Source organism: Mobula hypostoma, chromosome 5 (genome assembly GCF_963921235.1).
Source record: "Mobula hypostoma chromosome 5, sMobHyp1.1, whole genome shotgun sequence".
NCBI classification, from domain to species: domain Eukaryota; kingdom Metazoa; phylum Chordata; class Chondrichthyes; order Myliobatiformes; family Myliobatidae; genus Mobula; species Mobula hypostoma.
The window spans coordinates 128,717,801-128,734,798 of NC_086101.1; positions in this window are offsets into that span (position 1 = coordinate 128,717,801).

A 16,998-nucleotide genomic window follows, 5' to 3' on the forward strand; every position below is an offset into this window, starting at 1 on the left:
CCCTTACTCACTCTTCCTTCAGTTAGTAATGACGAAGGGTCTCGGCCTGAAACGTCGACTGCGCCTCTTCCTATAGATGCTGCTTGGCCTGCTGCGTTCACCAGCAACTTTGATGTATGTTGTTGCTAATTGAGAGGTTATTTTGGCTCCTCCATTTAGTGAAGCAGAAGTGGACAAATATTTCCAACATTTCAAAACCATTGCTCTGAGTTTAGAGTGGCCGAAAGAGAGATGGCCAGTGATGTTGCAAAGTGTAATTAGAGACAAGGCACAACAAATTTATACAGCTTTAAATGCTGAGCAAGCACTGGATTATGATATTCTGAAACAGCATATATTGAAAGTGTATGAGTTGGTTCCGGAAGCTTATAGAGAAAGATTCAGAAATTTGAAGAAATCTGTGGAGAAAACTTACATGGAATTTGCTCATGAGAAATCTGTGTGTTTTGAGAGATGGGTTTCCTCTAAAAATGTGAATGGGGAGTATAATAAATTAAAAGAGTTGATTTTACTGGAGGAATTTAAAAGGCGCATTCCTGTTGAAGTGAGGACCTACTTAAATGAAAGGGACACTGCTACATTTCAGAAGTCTGCTAAGTTAGCTGAAGAGTATGCTTTAATTTATAAGAATAAATTTTCTCCAGGTAGGACTTTTAAAAGAAAAAATAGTACAGAGAGTCAAGGTAAACCAGAAGTTAAATCGGAAGTTAGTGAGAAAGGTAAGGATGAAGGGAGACATGTGAAGGAAAGACATTTTGGTATTATTTGTAATTATTGTAAGAAGGCTAGACATGTAATAGCTAACTGCTTTCGATTGAAAAAGAAAGAGAAGGGATCAGTTCCAGATGCTTGTGTGCATCATACTGAAAAACCCGTAAATCCACAGAGTTTGATAAATACCAATGAAGTTTTGTCAGAGTCTGACCAAGTTAAGAGGGAATATGGACATTTTATAACTGAAGGATCTGTGTCCTTGAAAGAGGGATCCAATCCTGTACCAATAAGAATATTTAGAGATACTGGAGCTTCTCAATCACTAATGTTAGACAGTGTTCTAAAGTTTAGTGATGAGTGTGACATTGCTGAGATAAACTATGTAAGAGGAGTTGGGAGTGCCCTTATACCAGTACATTTGCATAGAGTAAATTTAGGGTCAGGGTTAGTTACAGGGCTTGTTAAACTAGGGCTACAACCCAGTTTACCTGTGAATGATGTTGCTCTATTGTTAGGGAATGACTTAGCAGGTGGACAAGTTTTTCCTGAAGTGCATTTGGCAATAAAGCCTATTTCTGAGAAACCACAGAGAGATTCTAACACAGGTTCTTCCTGTGTTGTAACCCGAGGTATGGCTAAAAAGACTGATGTACAGGATGAGGTTGTTATCCATGACTGTTCAATTCGGAACGCGAATTTTGAGGATGTGTCAGAAACTTACTTACCTTCATTATTTAATCAGGATTTTGGTAGTTAGTCTGACCATGCAGATTTGCCTTTATCTCAGACGGAGATGATAGCAGAGCAGAGTAGAGATCCTGAGATAGTTAAATTAAATGAACAAGCTCTTCCAGATAGTGAAATTGAGAAGATGCCAGAAGGATATTTTTTTGAAAAGGGTGTATTAATGAGAAAGTGGAGATCACCTACAATTCCTGCAAGTGAGGAATGGGAAGTTAATCACCAGGTAGTAGTTCCTGAAGTATATCGAAATGGGATTTTAACTATGGCTCCTAATATGTCTTTGGGTGGTCATCTAGGTGTAAAGAAAACTATGAACAAGGTTTTTAAACATTTTTACTGGCCTGGTTTAAGAAAAGATGTGGTGACATTTTGCAGGACGTGTCCTATGTGTGAAATTGTGGGTAAACCTAATCAAGTTACTCCAGTGGCCCCAGCATTTGGTGAGCCATTTTCCAAAATTATTATCGATTGTGTAGGCCCATTGCCAAAAACTAAAGCTGGACATCAATATTTGCTGACCATTATGTGCACAGTTTCTAGGTTTCCAGAGGCAATATCTCTTGGGAATATAACAGCCAAAACTGTGACAAAGGCTCTTATAAAATTCTTCACTTATTTTGGGTTGCCTAAGGAAATACAATCGGGTCAAGGTAGTAATTTTATGTCTGGATTTTTTGAGCAGATGATTTATAAACTGGGAGCAAAATGTATTACCTCATCTGCATATCATTCAGGATCGCAAGGAGCTTTGGAAAGATTCCATTCTACCCTCACAACTATGATTAGGACATATTGTGTGGAAAATGAAAAGGACTGGGGTGAAGGCGTACATTTACTATTTTTTGCAGTATGGGAGACAGTACAGGAATCATTAGGTTTTAGTCCTTTTGAACTTGTGTTTGGGCATAGAGTCTGAGGACCTTTGGCCTTGTTGAAGGAACAGTGGGTTAATAAAGAGGTACACACTAATTTGCTGGATTATGTTTTAAAATTCAAGGAAAGATTACATAAAGCTAACAACAGGAATTCTGCAGATGCTGGAAATTCAAACAACATACATCAAAGTTGCTGGTGAACGCAGCAGGCCAAGCAGCATCTATAGGAAGAGGTGCAGTCGATGTTTCAGGCCGAGACCCTGCGTCAGGCTAGTCCTGACGCAGGGTCTCGGCCTGAAACGTCGACTGCACCTCTTCCTATAGATGCTGCTTGGCCTGCTGCGTTCACCAGCAACTTTGATGTATGTTGATTACATAAAGATTGTAGCTTGGCCAAGGAAAATTTAAAATTGGCTCAGGAGAAGATGAAAACTTGGTATGATAAGGAAGTTAGAATGAGGTAATTTAAGCCTGGAGATAAGGTGTTGGTTCTTTTCCTGGTGCAAACAAACCTATTACAAGCTAAATTTCATGGTCCTTATAAAATCAAATCTAAAATAAATGGTGTGGATTACATGATAAAAACCCCAGGTCGAAGAAAGCCAACACAGCTGTGACATATAAATACGATAAAACCGTATTATGAGAAACAGGCTGCTACTATAACTGTTGTGGTCAATAATGAGTCTAATCTTTCTAAAAACTTAATGGATGATTAGTCATAGGCATAGTCATACCTTATTGATCCCGGGGGAAATTGGTTTCATTACAGTTGCACCATAAATAATTAAATAGTAATAAAACCATAAATAGTTAAATAGTAATATGTAAATTATGCCAGTAAATAATTCCAGGACCAGCCTATTGCCTCAGGGTGTCTGACCCTCCAAGGGAGGAGTTGTAAAGTTTGATGGCCACAGACAGGAATGACTTCCTATGACGCTCTGTGCTGCATCTTGGTGGAATGAGTCTCTGGCTGAATGTACTCCTGTGCCCAGCCAGTACATTATGTAGTGGATGGGAGATATTGTCAAAGATGGCATGCAACTTAGACAAGCATCCTCTTTTCAGACACTACTGTCAGAGAGTCCAGTTCCATTCCCACAACATCACTGGCCTTACGAATGAGTTTGTGATTCTGTTGGTGTCTGCTACCCTCAGCCTGCTGCCCCAGCACACAACAGCAAACATGATAGCACTGGCCACCACAGACTCGTAGAACATCCTCAGCATCGTTCGGCAGATGTTAAAGGACCTCAGTATCCTCAGGAAATAGAGACAGCTCAGACCCTTCTTGTAGACAGCCTCAGTGTTCTTTGACCAGTCCAGTTTATTGTCAATTCCTATCCCTAGGAATTTTTAATCCTCCACCATGTCCACACTGACCCCCTGGATGGAAACAGGGGTCACCGGTACATTAGCTCTCCTCAGGTCTACCACCAGGTCCTTAATCTTTTTCACATTAAGCTGCAGATAATTCTGCTCACACCATGTGACAAAGTTTCCTACCGTAGCCCTGTACTCAGCCTCATCTCCCTTGCTGATGCACCCAACTATGGCAGAGTCATCCGAAAACTTCTGAAGATGACAAGACTCTGTGCAGTAGTTGAAGTCCTAGGTGTAAATGGTGAAGAGAAAGGGAGACAAGACAGTCTCCTGTGGAACCCCAGCACTGCTGATCACTCTGTCGGACACACAGTGTTGCAAGCACACGTACTGTGGTCTGCCAATCAAGTAATCAAGAATCCATGACACCAGGAAAGCATCCACCCACATCGCTGTCAGTTTCTCCCCCAGCAGAGCAGGGCTGATGGTGTTGAACGCACTGGAGAAGTCAAAAAACATGACCCTCACAGTGCTCGCTGGCTTGTCCAGGTGGGCGTAGACATGGTTAAGCAGGTAGACGATCACATCCTCAACTCCTAGTCAGGGCTGGTAGGAGAACTGGAGGGTGATCTAAGTGTGGACTCATTTTAAAACCAACATTATTTCGACCAGGTTACCAAATTCAACAATTTCGGAAAATATTGATGAGAAATTAACTCATTCACAGCCAGAGCAGAGAGAGCAGATGAAACAGTTAATTTTTAAATATAGAGATTTATTTCCAGACATTCCTAGAAAAACCACCGTAGCTTCACATGATGTAGATGTTGGAGATGCAAAGCCCATAAAACAACAACCGTGTTGGATGAACAGGGAAAAATGTGAACTTGCTGAACAAGAAATTAAGTATATGTTAGAAAATAATATTATTAGACGTTCTAATTGGAATTTGGTTCATCTTGTGTTATGGTGCCTAAGCCAGACAATAGTATTAGGTTTTGTACAGATTACAGGAAGGTGAATGCTGTGACAAAAACTGATGCATATCCATTTCCTAGGGTAGATGATTGTGTGGATAAAGTTGGACAAGCAAAGTTCCTTACAAAGATTGATTTGTTAAAAGGTTATTGGTGTGTTCCATTGACGGATAGAGGTAGAGAGATTTCTGCATTTGTAACCCCATCTGGGTTATATGAATATAATGTTCTTCCATTTTGGATGAAAAATGCACCAGGTACTTTCCAGAGGATGATTAATAGCCTTATTCATAGGTTAAAAGATACAGATGCCTATATTGATGATTTAGTTACAGGAAATAATACTTGGAAAGCACATATTACTGTGGTGGAAAGATTATTTGAGAGACTTTCAAAAGACAATTTAAGTATTAACTTGGCTAAAACTGAATTTTGTCATGCCACAGTGACTCACCTTGGTTATGTTGTAGGTCCGGACTCGGTTAAAGGAAATGGTTCAGGAAATAGATTAAACTCCAATTTAGCAACGAAGTTTGATCTTACAGGAGTGTAATATTTTGATAACCCATATTAAAGGTTAAGATAATGTGATCGCTGATCGTCTATCTAGATGTTAAATGTACAAATCAAATTTTTTTTTATGGAGTGATATTTTAACACTTGTAACACTCCTACTGTATATTATTTTGCAAAATGCTCTATGATAATACTGTGTATATGGTGTAAGTTGTAAATTCTATACATTTGATTTTTTTTGTAAATAGTTAATTGTTAAAATTTTGTTCCTAAAAAGACCAGTTATTTTTGGAGGGAGGTGTTACATACTTCATGGATGTCTTGTGACTGTCTTATGAGGATGATGTAATGGTCTTGCGAAGGTCACAAGATGTAATTTTCCCGACGATGTGAGGTCATGTGATGACCTGTTCTCACCAGGTATATAAGGGTAGTCCTCTGGTGATGCAGTTAGTTTTCAGTTAGATCGTCAGTCAGATAGTCTGCTATGCTGCGTATTAGTCTCATGACGCAGTATAGTTTTAAAATGGAGTTTTACTTTCTATCGTAAGGTACAGAAGTGCTGGGCCGGTAGTTTCACCAATCACTGCCAGGTTAGTTGATGTACCTTTTCAGTAATATTGGAGAGTGAAGATGGGAACCTGAAGGAGCCATTCAACGGTTTTGCAGAGGCTCATTATTGAATTCGTTCAAGTAAGAGTGATCTGCATGAGATAACCTCTGCTAAAAGCAGCAGTAGTGTGGTATCTTTTATTGTACAGAGAAAAAGGTCAGTGCCTTTTAAGCCACTTATTTCTGTCGTCGTGAATCCTGCGGACAAGGCAGGTTCCAGCTGGGATCAGCAGTAACATCGTGTCTTTGAAGAATTCTTTACTTCAGGAAAGTCTCTCCTAATTGACTGTATAAATCTCTTAGACTTTCAAATCTATCATTCTAAGAACTGTGTTCCAACTTACCACTTTAAGAACTGTTTTTGTATTTACTGCTTTAAGAACTAGTACTGAGCGACGGTTTGTTAAATCGCCGCATAGCAGTTTATTTCTGGTTAAGGTTTTCTTTTGTTTATCTTTTTACTAATTTTCAGCAGAGTTTAATAAATGTTTGTTTGTTTTTATAAAACCTGACTCATTCCTATATTCATTGTTGCCGGTCACGTGGCACATTGTAAAGAAGAGACAGTTTGCACCTGAGTTGTATAGGGACAAATATCCTAATGGGAAGACTTGCTAGTGCTGTATGGAGCAGCTTAAACTAGAGCTGCATGGGGATGGGAACCAGAGTGCCAGAACAGATAGTGGACAGGTTGTGGAGACAGACATTGTTAAGACCTCAGAATAGGTCAGGAGTCAAAAGGGTATGCGTGGTGCGACTAAAGTGCTGAGATTTGTATATTTCAATGTAAGAGGTATTGTAGCAAAGGCAGATGAGCTCAGGGCATGGATCGACATATGGAATTATAATATTGCAGCCATTAGAGAGACTAGATTGCAGGATGAGCAAGTCTGGTGGCTCAGTATTCTGGGGTTCCACTGTTTTAGACGTGACAAAGCAGGAGAGATTAAAGAGAGAGAAGTGGCATTACTAGTCAGGGAACATATCACAGCAGTGCTCAGTCAAGACAGACTGGAGAACTTGAGCAGCAGGCGTTATGGGTGCAACTGAGGAATAAGAAAGGTATGACTGTGTTAACAGGGCTATATTCTAGGCCACTCAACAGTCCACGGGATTTAGCAGGAAATTTGAGGAGTAATGGCAGATTGTTGCAAGAAACGTAAAGTTGCTATTGTAGGTGATTTTAACTTTCCACATGTTGACTGAGATTCACGTACAGTACAAGGACTAGATGGGATAGAGTTTGTCAAATGTGTTCAGGGAAGTTTCCTTAATCAGTATATAGACGTCCCAATAAGACAGTGTGCGATACGTGTAGGGGAATACTTTGCATCTAGTGACCACAGTGCCATTTGTTTTAAAGTAAATATGGAAAAAGATAAGTCTGGTCTGCAGGTTGAGATTCTAAATTGCGAAAAAAAGGCCAATTTAGGACAGGCTACCTTCTGGCAAAGGAGTACTTGGTAAGTAGGAGGCCTTTAAAAATGAAAACTTGAAGCTTGTGTCAGAATAAATGGTAAAGATAACAGAATGACAAATCTTTGTTTTCAAGAGATGTCAAGGCCTTGGTTAAGAAAAAAAGGAGGTTTATAGCAGGTGCAGATAGCTAGGAACAAATGGGGTACTTATGAAGTATAAGAAATGCAAAAACACAATTAAGAAAGAAATCAGGTGGGCTAAAAGAAGGCATGAGGTTGCTCTTGCAGACAAGATGAAGAAGAATCCTAAAGGAGCCTACAGATTGTTAAGACAAAAGGATTGCAAGGGACAAAATTGGTCATCTGGAAGACCAGAATGGTAATCTATGTGAGGAGCTAAAAGAGAAGGTGGAGAACTTAAACTGAATTTTTTTGCATCTGTATTTACTCAGAGGATGGATACAGAGTCTATGGAAGTGAGGCAAAGCAGCAGCAAGGTCATGGACCCTATACAGATTATATAGGAAGAATTGTTTGCTGTGTTGAGGCAAATTTAGGTGGAGAAATCTCCAGGGCCTGACAAGGTATTCTCTTGGACTCTGAGAGAGGCAAGTGTAGAAATTGCAAGTAGCCTAGCGGAGATATTCAAATCATACAGCGACAGGTGAGGTACCAGAGGATTGGAGGATAGCTACTATTGTTCTGCTGTTTAAGAAAGGCTCTAAAAATAAATCAGGTAATTATAGGTTGGTAAGCCTGACATCAGTTGTGGGAAAGCTATTGGAAGTTATTCTAAGGGGCCAGATACAGAGTATTTGGATAGACATGGACTGATTAGGGATAGTCAGCATGGCTTTGTGCATGGTAAGTTGTGTCGAACCAATCTTATCGAGTGTTTTGAGGAAGTTCCCAGGAAAGAGGATGAAGGCAAGGCAGTTGATATTGCCCACATGGACTTTAAAAAGCCATTTGACTAGTTCTGCATGGGAGGTTGGTCAAGAGGGATCAGTCACTAGGTATTCAAATTGAGGTAGTAAATTGGATTAAACATTCGGTTTGTGGGAGAAGCCAGGGAATGCCAGTAGATATTTGCCTCTCTGACTGGAGGTCTGTGACTAGTGGACTGCTGCAGGGATTACTGCTGGGTCTGTTGTTTGACATCTATATCAATGAGCTGGATGATAATGTAGTTAACTGGATCAGCTAATTTGCAGATGGCGCGAAGGTTGGGGTATAGCGAAAAGTGAGGAGAGTATCAGAGCTTGCAGCAGAATCTGGACCAGCTGAAAAAATGAGCTGAAAAATGGCAGGTGGAATTTAATACAGACAAGTGTAAGGTGTTGCACTTTGGTAGAACCAATCAGGGCAGGTCTTACAAAGTGAACGGTAGAACACTGGGGAGTGTGTTAGAACAAAGGGATCTGGGAATACAGGTCCATAACTCATGGAAAGTGGCAGCAAAAAAAGAAAGGATCATAAGGAAAATTTTGCCAGTTTGGCCTTCATGAATCAATGTATTGAATACAGAAGATCAGATGTTATGTTAAAGTTGTATAAGGTGTTAGTGTAGCCTACTTTGGAATATTGCCTTCATTTTCAGTCACCTACCTACAGGAAAGCTGAAAATAAGGTTGAAAGAATACAGAGAAAATTTGCAAAGCTGTTGCCAAAACTGGAGGACCTGAGTTATAAGGAAAGATTGAATAGGTTAGGATTTTATTCTTTAGAACGTAGAAGATTGAATGGGGATTTGATGGAGGTATACACAATTGTAAGGGGTATAGATAGGGTAAATGCAAGCAGACTTTTTCCACTGAAGTTAGGTGGGACTACAGCTAGAAGTCATGGGTTAATGGGCATGTGAAATAGGGAAATGTGAAAAGTTTAAGGGGAACATGAGGGGAAACTTCTTCACTCAAAGGGTTGTGCAAGTGTAGAATGAGTTGCCAGCACAAGTGGAACATGTGAGCTCGATTTCAACATTTAAAAGATAGGTACATGGACAGTAGGGGTGTGGAGGACCATGGTCTAGGCACAGGTCAATAGGAGTAGGCAGTAAATATAAGAGATTGTGCAGATACTGGAAATCTGGAACAACACTTACAAAATGCTGGGGGAACACAGAATGTCAAGCAGCATCTATGAAAATGAATAAACACTCCACGTTTCGGGCCAAGACCATTCATCAGGTCAGGAAAGGAAGGGGGAAGTTGGCAGAATAAAAAGGTGGAGAGGTAGAAGGAGAACAAGCTAGAAGTTAATACTGTAGGTGAAGCCAGATGGGTCAGTAAGGTAAATAGCTGGACCAGAGGAGAAAGAGAAGAAGGAGGGGCACCAGGGGGACATGATAGTCAGGTGAGGAGAAGAGGTAAGAGGTCAAAGTGGGGAATGGAAGATGAGGGAAGGGAAAATAAAAAAAAGAGAAAAAAAATTACCAGATGGAGAAATTGATGTTAATGCCATTAGGTTGGAGGCTACCTGGAAGGAATATGAGCTGTTGCCCCTCCACCCTGGGTGTGGTCTCATCTTGGCATGTCAGATCAGGAAGTCCCACCTTTGATGGGTGGACTGGACATTTTCGTCAAAGCAGTCCCCCAATTTACATCAAGTCTCATCAATGTATAAGAGGCTGCATTGGGAGCACTGGATACAATAGACGACCCCAATGGACTTGTAGGTGAAGTGTTGCCTCACCTGGAAGAACTGTTTGTGGTCCTGAATGGAGGTAAGAGAGGAGGTGAATGGGCAGGTGTAGTATTTCTCTTGTTTGCAGGGATATAAGGATAACGCATATTCATGAAAAGTTGAAACAGAAATTATCTATGGACAGACATTTGGGACAGTTATGTCAAATTTCTCAGTGTGCATTTCAAAGATTCAATGGTTCCATTTAATATCAGAGCATGTATATAGCCTCTAACAACCAAGTCCAACTCCTGGCCTTCTCGCATGGCTTAGCCTCTAAGCCCGGCCAAGCTGTTTCTACTGACAGGAGAAGGAGTAAAGGTGGATCCTGTTGCCTTAAAACCAGTGCTTCGGATAGATGGAGTTTGTCAGCTTGGGAAGGCAGTCCATCTAAGAGAGGGAAAACTCTGATTTCAAACCTCCGCTGCCTTGCGGCCATACCCGCTTATGAGAAAGGCTTCGGGAGTAAACCCTGAGGACAAATATGGAGCTGGAGTCCCTAAGGCTTTCAATCTCGCTCTGGCAACTCCTGCGACGTCACTGGTGCCAAGCTGTATTAGCCCTTGCCCTTCCTTTGGGCAACATCGGTGGCATGGAGAGGGGAGACTTGCTGCTTGGGCAACTGCTGGTCTTCCATACAACCTTGCCCAGGTCTGTGCCCTGGAGAGACTGAAGCAAAACTTTCCAGGCGCATATCCATGGTCTCACAAGACTAACGGATGCCATCATTTATACAGTACACCACCCGAAATTCTTACTCTTTGTGGACATCCACAAAACAAAAGAAAACCCCAAAGAATGAATGATAGAAAAACGTTAGAACCCCAATGTCCCCCCCCCCCCAATGTCCCTCTCATGCAGCAGCAAGGCATCAACCTTCACCTCACATTTTCTATCAGGAAGCCTAAGTGCCCCCACCCACTAGGCAAAGCAATAGCAAGCCCCCAAAGAGAGACTGTCATCTTCAGTCCAACAAATACTATTGCTCACCTGACATTTTGACATACCACAGGCTCTCTCTCTCAATAACAAGGGACACAGAGGCATCACCCTTTCCCAAGTGTTAGGGAGTCCAACAGATCGGTGTTTCGACGTTACAGTCTGAAGCGACGCTTATTCAAGCCCACTTAACTTGAGAATCAGCAGGATTACCCCTCCCCCACCTCCACCATCAAGTGAGAGCAATTGTCTGAGTACAGAAGCCCCTGACAATTTCATGTGCTGCCCCGATGTTCCAATCTCTGCGACATTCCAGTTTTTTTTATCATGGCACCAGCGAGGAGTCAGGTCGCCCATAGGGGACACACCCCAAAGGCCCTGAAGGCACACGTCTTCCAGGTTACATAGAACATAGAACATAGAATAGTACAGCACAGTACAGGCTCTTCGGCCCACAATGTTGTGCCGACCCTCAAACCCTGCCTCCCATATAAGCCCCCACGTTAAATTCCTGCATATACCTGTCTAGTAGTCTCTTAACCTTCACTAGTGTATCTGCCTCCACCACTGACTCAGGAAGTGCATTCCACGCACCAACCACTCTCTGAGTCAAATACCTTCCTCTAATATCCCCCTTGAACTTTCCACCCATTACCTTAAAGCCATGTCCTCTTGTATTGAGTAGTGGTGCCCTGGGGAAGAGGCGCTGGCTATCCACTCTATCTATTTCTCTTATTATCTTGTACACCTCTATCATGTCTCCTCTCATCCTCCTTCTCTCCAAAGAGTAAAGCCCCAGCTCCCTTAATCTCTGATCACAATGCATACTCTCTAAACCAGGCAGCACTCTGGTAAATCTCCTCTGTACCCTTTCCAATCCTTCCACATCCTTCCTATAGTGAGGCGACCAGAACTGGACACAGTACTCCAAGTGTGGCCTAACCAGAGTTTTATAGAGCTGCATCATTACATCGCGACTCTTAAACTCTATCTCCCGACTTATGAAAGCTAACACCCCATAAGCTTTCTTAACTACCCTATCCACCTGTAAGGCAACTTTCAGGGATCTGTGGACATGCACCCCCAGATCCCTCTGCTCCTCCATACTGCCAAGTATCCTGCCATTTACTTTGTACTCTGCCTTGGAGTTTGTCCTTCCAAAGTGTACCTCCTCACACTTCTCCGGGTTGAACTCCATCTGCCACTTCTCAGCCCACTTCTGCATCCTATCAATGTCTCTGTGCAATCTTTGACAATCCTCTATACTATCTACAACACCACCAACCTTTGTGTCCTCTGCAAACGTGCCAACGCCCCCTTCTACCCCCACATCCAGGTCGTTAATAAAAATCACGAAAAGTAGAGGTCCCAGAACAGATCCTTGTGGGACACCACTAGTCACAATATTGTTAGGTTGCTAGTGGAGATATTGAAGTACAGCTGGTTGGCGAGCTCCGGAAGGAAGAACTCACCGCCGTATAGAACTGCAGCTTGAGTGCATTTGTAGATCACAGACTCTGACAGGATCCCATCCACCTTGAAAAGGAAAAAAAAAGAGACATTAAAGAGAAGAATTTAAGCTGTAGAGCAGATGATTTTTTTGTGATCTGGCTTTGTGGAAGAGCGCAATCACTGAAGAGCAAACTACATTAACTGGTCAGTGTCTGTAACAATGTCCCTGAGAAACATACACAAGTATATATTTCATAAAGCAACTTGTATTTATAGCGTGCCTCTAGATTAGCAAGATAACTTAAAGCAGTTCACAGGAGCATTTTCCAACAAAATTTGATGAAGCAAATGAAGAAATATCAGTGCAATTACGAAAAGATTGGTTAAAGAGATAGATTTAAGAAACAACCCAGAAGAAGATGGAATTTCACTTGGCAGAGCTCCAGCTGAGGAGAATACATTGAATTGCCTGTCACACCACAAATTTACAGTGGCATTGTGGTTATTCTTGCTGAATAAACTGGGCTTTCATAATCGGAAGGTAACAACATTAATGGCAATGCCTCCTAAAAATAAGTTTCATGTCAAAAGGTAGCACTAGACAATATAAATAGGCAGGTCAGGGAAAAGAATAATCTAGTTGACATCTAGTTGCTATCTCATACAGCCATATTTTCAAGCATATCACTTTCAACAACGTTTATGACGATGGAGCAGTAATTCACTATAAATTTATATGTAACACTAACAATTTGCCATTCATGCTATGGATGGAAAAGCACCAAGGTAAAAAAAAGCACACTTAGAACACCTTACTAGTTACAGATAATGGAGAAACAGAAATTTAAGAAGCAAAATTTATTTTGTAATATCCAAATAAAAAGCCATAATACTTAAAAAGTGCAATCTGGAAAATCATGGAGATGGTCCAGGGAGATTGACTGAGCAAGCCACGAAACATGGGTGACCAGAGTCCAGACAGTGCAAGACTTGGATCCCTCTGATGTAGCAAGAGCTTACTTGCCATACACTGGGGCCATGATTCCACTCTGATATACTCGAGCTCGAACTCCTGTCCTCCCTTTAAAACACTGGGGACTTCATGCCCATACTCTTTGACACACCTTGATTCCCTCATCACCATTGATACATGTGCTTCCTATTGCCTGCTGTCCCATTGAAACAGGGGGACCCCAGATCCTGTATTTGAGACACAGGGTCATGGTCCCTGAGCTCCCTTTGACATACTGGGGCTTTGGTTCCAATTCTTCCTTTAAACTTACTGGTTCACTTTGTAATTTGTAATACTACTGTTTAACTTTTCAAAAGTGAATTAGCAGTGTGTTGAATTGCCAAGAGAATCAGGACTATCAAATGTGAACGTTAGTTGATTGTTTACTTGAGGTACAAAGTAAGTGCAGGGATGGGTGGGGTTCATGGTTAACAATACACAGCCATGTCCTTCATGCAGTCTGATTCATGATGATATGACAGGACTATATCAAGAAAGGTTAATGTCTCGACACTTTACCCAGTGAAGCTAACACTATTCAGAAACCCTTTAATAATGAAGAGGAGTCTTAAATTTGCCAGAATTAAATTAAGAAAGACTGATCCTTGACTTAAATAATCATATTTTAAACAATATATCCATTCAAGAAAGTTCATATATTATTACATAGATTATGGGTCGGGAAATTAGCTATTCAGCCCAAACAGACTATGCCAGCATTTAGACCATAAGATCTTGGAGAGCAGAGTTCGGCAATTTGGGCCATTGAATCTGCTCACCATTTGATCACAGCCGATTAATTTTCCCTCTCAACCCCATTCTCCAACCTTCTACAAATAAGCTTTAACCCCCTGACTAATTAAGTATTTATAATCCTCCACTATATACTCAATGGCTTGGCCTTCACAGCTGTCTATGGCAATGAATTCCACAGATTCTCCACCCTTTGGCTAAAGAAATTCCTCCTCATCTGTGTTCTAAAAGTGCATCCTTCTAATCTGAGGCTATGCACTCTGGTCCTCGGCTCTCCCGCTAGGCCCCACCTCCCCCTCGTACACCAGCTGTTACTCATTTTTATGCACACATTCTTTCTCTCACTCTCCTTTTTCTCCCTCTGTCCCTCTGAATATACCTCTTGCCCATCCTCTGGGTCACCACCCCCCCCCGTCTTTCTTCCCGGACCTCCTGTCCCATGATCCTCTCGTATCCCCTTTTGCCTATCACCTGTCCAGCTCTCGGCTCTATCCCTCCCCCTCCTGTCTTCTCCTATCATTTTGCATCTCCCCCTCCCCCCTCCAGCTTTCAAATCCCTTACTCACTCTTCCTTCAGTTAGTCCTGACGAAGGGTCTCGGCCTGAAACGTCGACTGCGCCTCTTCCTATAGATGCTGCCTGGCCTGCTGCGTTCACCAGCAACTTTGATGTGTGTTGCTCCTCTTAATCTAGGTCTCTCAATATTCAGTAGGTTATAATTATTTCCTCCTCATTCTTCTAAATTCCAGTGAGTACAGGCCCAAAGACACTAAACACTCCTCGTAAACACGAGGGATTCTGCAGATGCTGGAAATTCAAGCAACACACATCAAAGTTGCTGGTCAACGCAGCAGGCCAGGCAGCATCTCTAGGAAGAGGTACAGTCGACGTTTCAGGCCGAGACCCTTTATCAGGACTCGTGTCCTTTCATTCCTAGGATTATTCTCATAAACCTCGTAAGAGCCCTCTCCAATGGCAGCACATCCTTTCTTAGATATGGGGCCCAAAACTGGTCAAAATATACCAAATGCAGTCTGATCAATGCCTTTTAAAGCCTCAGCATCACATCCTTGCTTTTATATTCTAGTCTTCTTGTAATGAATGCTAACATTACATTTGCATTCCTTACCACCGACACAACCTGCAAGTTAACCTTTAGGAACTCCTGCAATAGGACTCCCAAGATAATTTGCACCTCAGATTTATGAATTCGCTCCCAGTTTAGAAAATAGTTTATGCCTTTATTCATTCTACCAAAGTGCATGACCATACACTTCCCTGAACTATATTCCATCTGGCACTTCTTTGCCCATTCTTCAAATCTGTCCAACTCCTTCTGCAAATTTACTGCTTCCTCAACAACATCTGCCCCTCCACCTATCTTTGTATCATCCGCAAACTTGGCCGGTAAGGTATCAATTACATCCTTAATGCCCCACTTAAACTTCCTCTTGATTTTCAGACTTTTCATCAATGATGTGTCATGAAAATTGTACTTTCAAAACAAAGCAACACTCCATTCCATTTTCCATCATTTCCAGCTTCCTCCTAGAAACAGATCTTTCCTGCTCTCTTCAACCAACCCTTGTGCGAATAAGTCAGGCTGCTGTTCATTGATTATAGCACAGCATTCAATGCTATCTTCCCTTTAGTTTTAATCACCACACTTCTAAACCTGAGCCTTTGTATTTCCCTTTGTAACTTCAATTCTTTACTTCCTCATCGGAAGGCCACAGTCAAACTAGATTGGTGATAACATCTCCTCTCTGCTGACAATCACCACTGTCGCATCTCAAGGATGTGTGCTTAGCCCACAGTCTCTACGCTTATGATGATATGGTTAAGCACAGCACAAACACTATCTATTCACCGATGACACTGCTGTCGATAGTAGTACCTCAGATGGCGTTGAAGGGACATGATGGTGATGAGATTAGGCCTCTGTAGGTCAGGGTTGAACATGGATGTTGCAACCTGTCTGTCTTGATACGCAAACCAGGGCAGTACGATATGGAGAGCAAGTTGCTGCCCATGTAGCAAGCTCCCCCTCTCCATGCATCTGATGAACCCAAAGAAAGGGCAGAGACCGATATAATTTGGCACCAGCAGCATCGCAGAAATTGCCACGCAGCATTGAACTCAATGAGGGACCATCTGAGGTAATCCATCTCCAGACCTTTCCCTCAGGGTTTACTCCCAAAGCATTCCCCATGAGTGGGTATAGCTGCGAGGCAGCAGAAGTTTGAGATCAGAGTTTTCCTTCTTCTAGATGATGGCTGACAGGCCCTAGCTACCCGAAGCAACTGGTTTGAAGACACCAGTTACCCAACTATGCCTATTCTCCTGTCAATAAAAATGGTGGAAAGCGGCCAGTGAGTGAGTGGGCCAGTGAAGGAGTGGAGCTTTGAGGCTTTGACTCGAGAGATTCTGGCAGATTTGGCAGTTGGTCCGTGCAATCAAGCCAATCAAGATTTGAATAGATCAGCAGAAAGCCGTTGATTAGACAATCAAGATTTCAATAGCTCAGACTCAGCAGAAAACAGCTGATTGGGCAATCGAGGTCAGGTGACCAGGCATTTTGAAATACTCAAACAGATAAATAGAGGGATAGCTCAAGCGAAGCAGCCTGTGGAAAGCGGCCAGTGAGTGAGTGGGAAGGCGGGCAGGCCAGTGAAGGAGTAGAGCTTTGAGGCTTTGACTCGAGAGATTCTGGCTCTATAGTCAGCGGAGTAGACAGGAGATTTTGTGGACGTGAGAAGGACACCCGCATGGTTTGTTACCTCCGGGGTGCCAGGGTCCGGGACATCTCTGACCGGGTGCACGACATCCTGGTACGAGAGGGAAAGCAACCAGAAATGGTGATACATGTTGGGACCAACGACATAGGCAGGAAGAGGGATGAGGTCCTGAAGTGTGAGTTTCGGGAACTAGGCAGAAGGCTGCAGAACAGGACCTCAAGGGTGGCGTTTTCAGGAT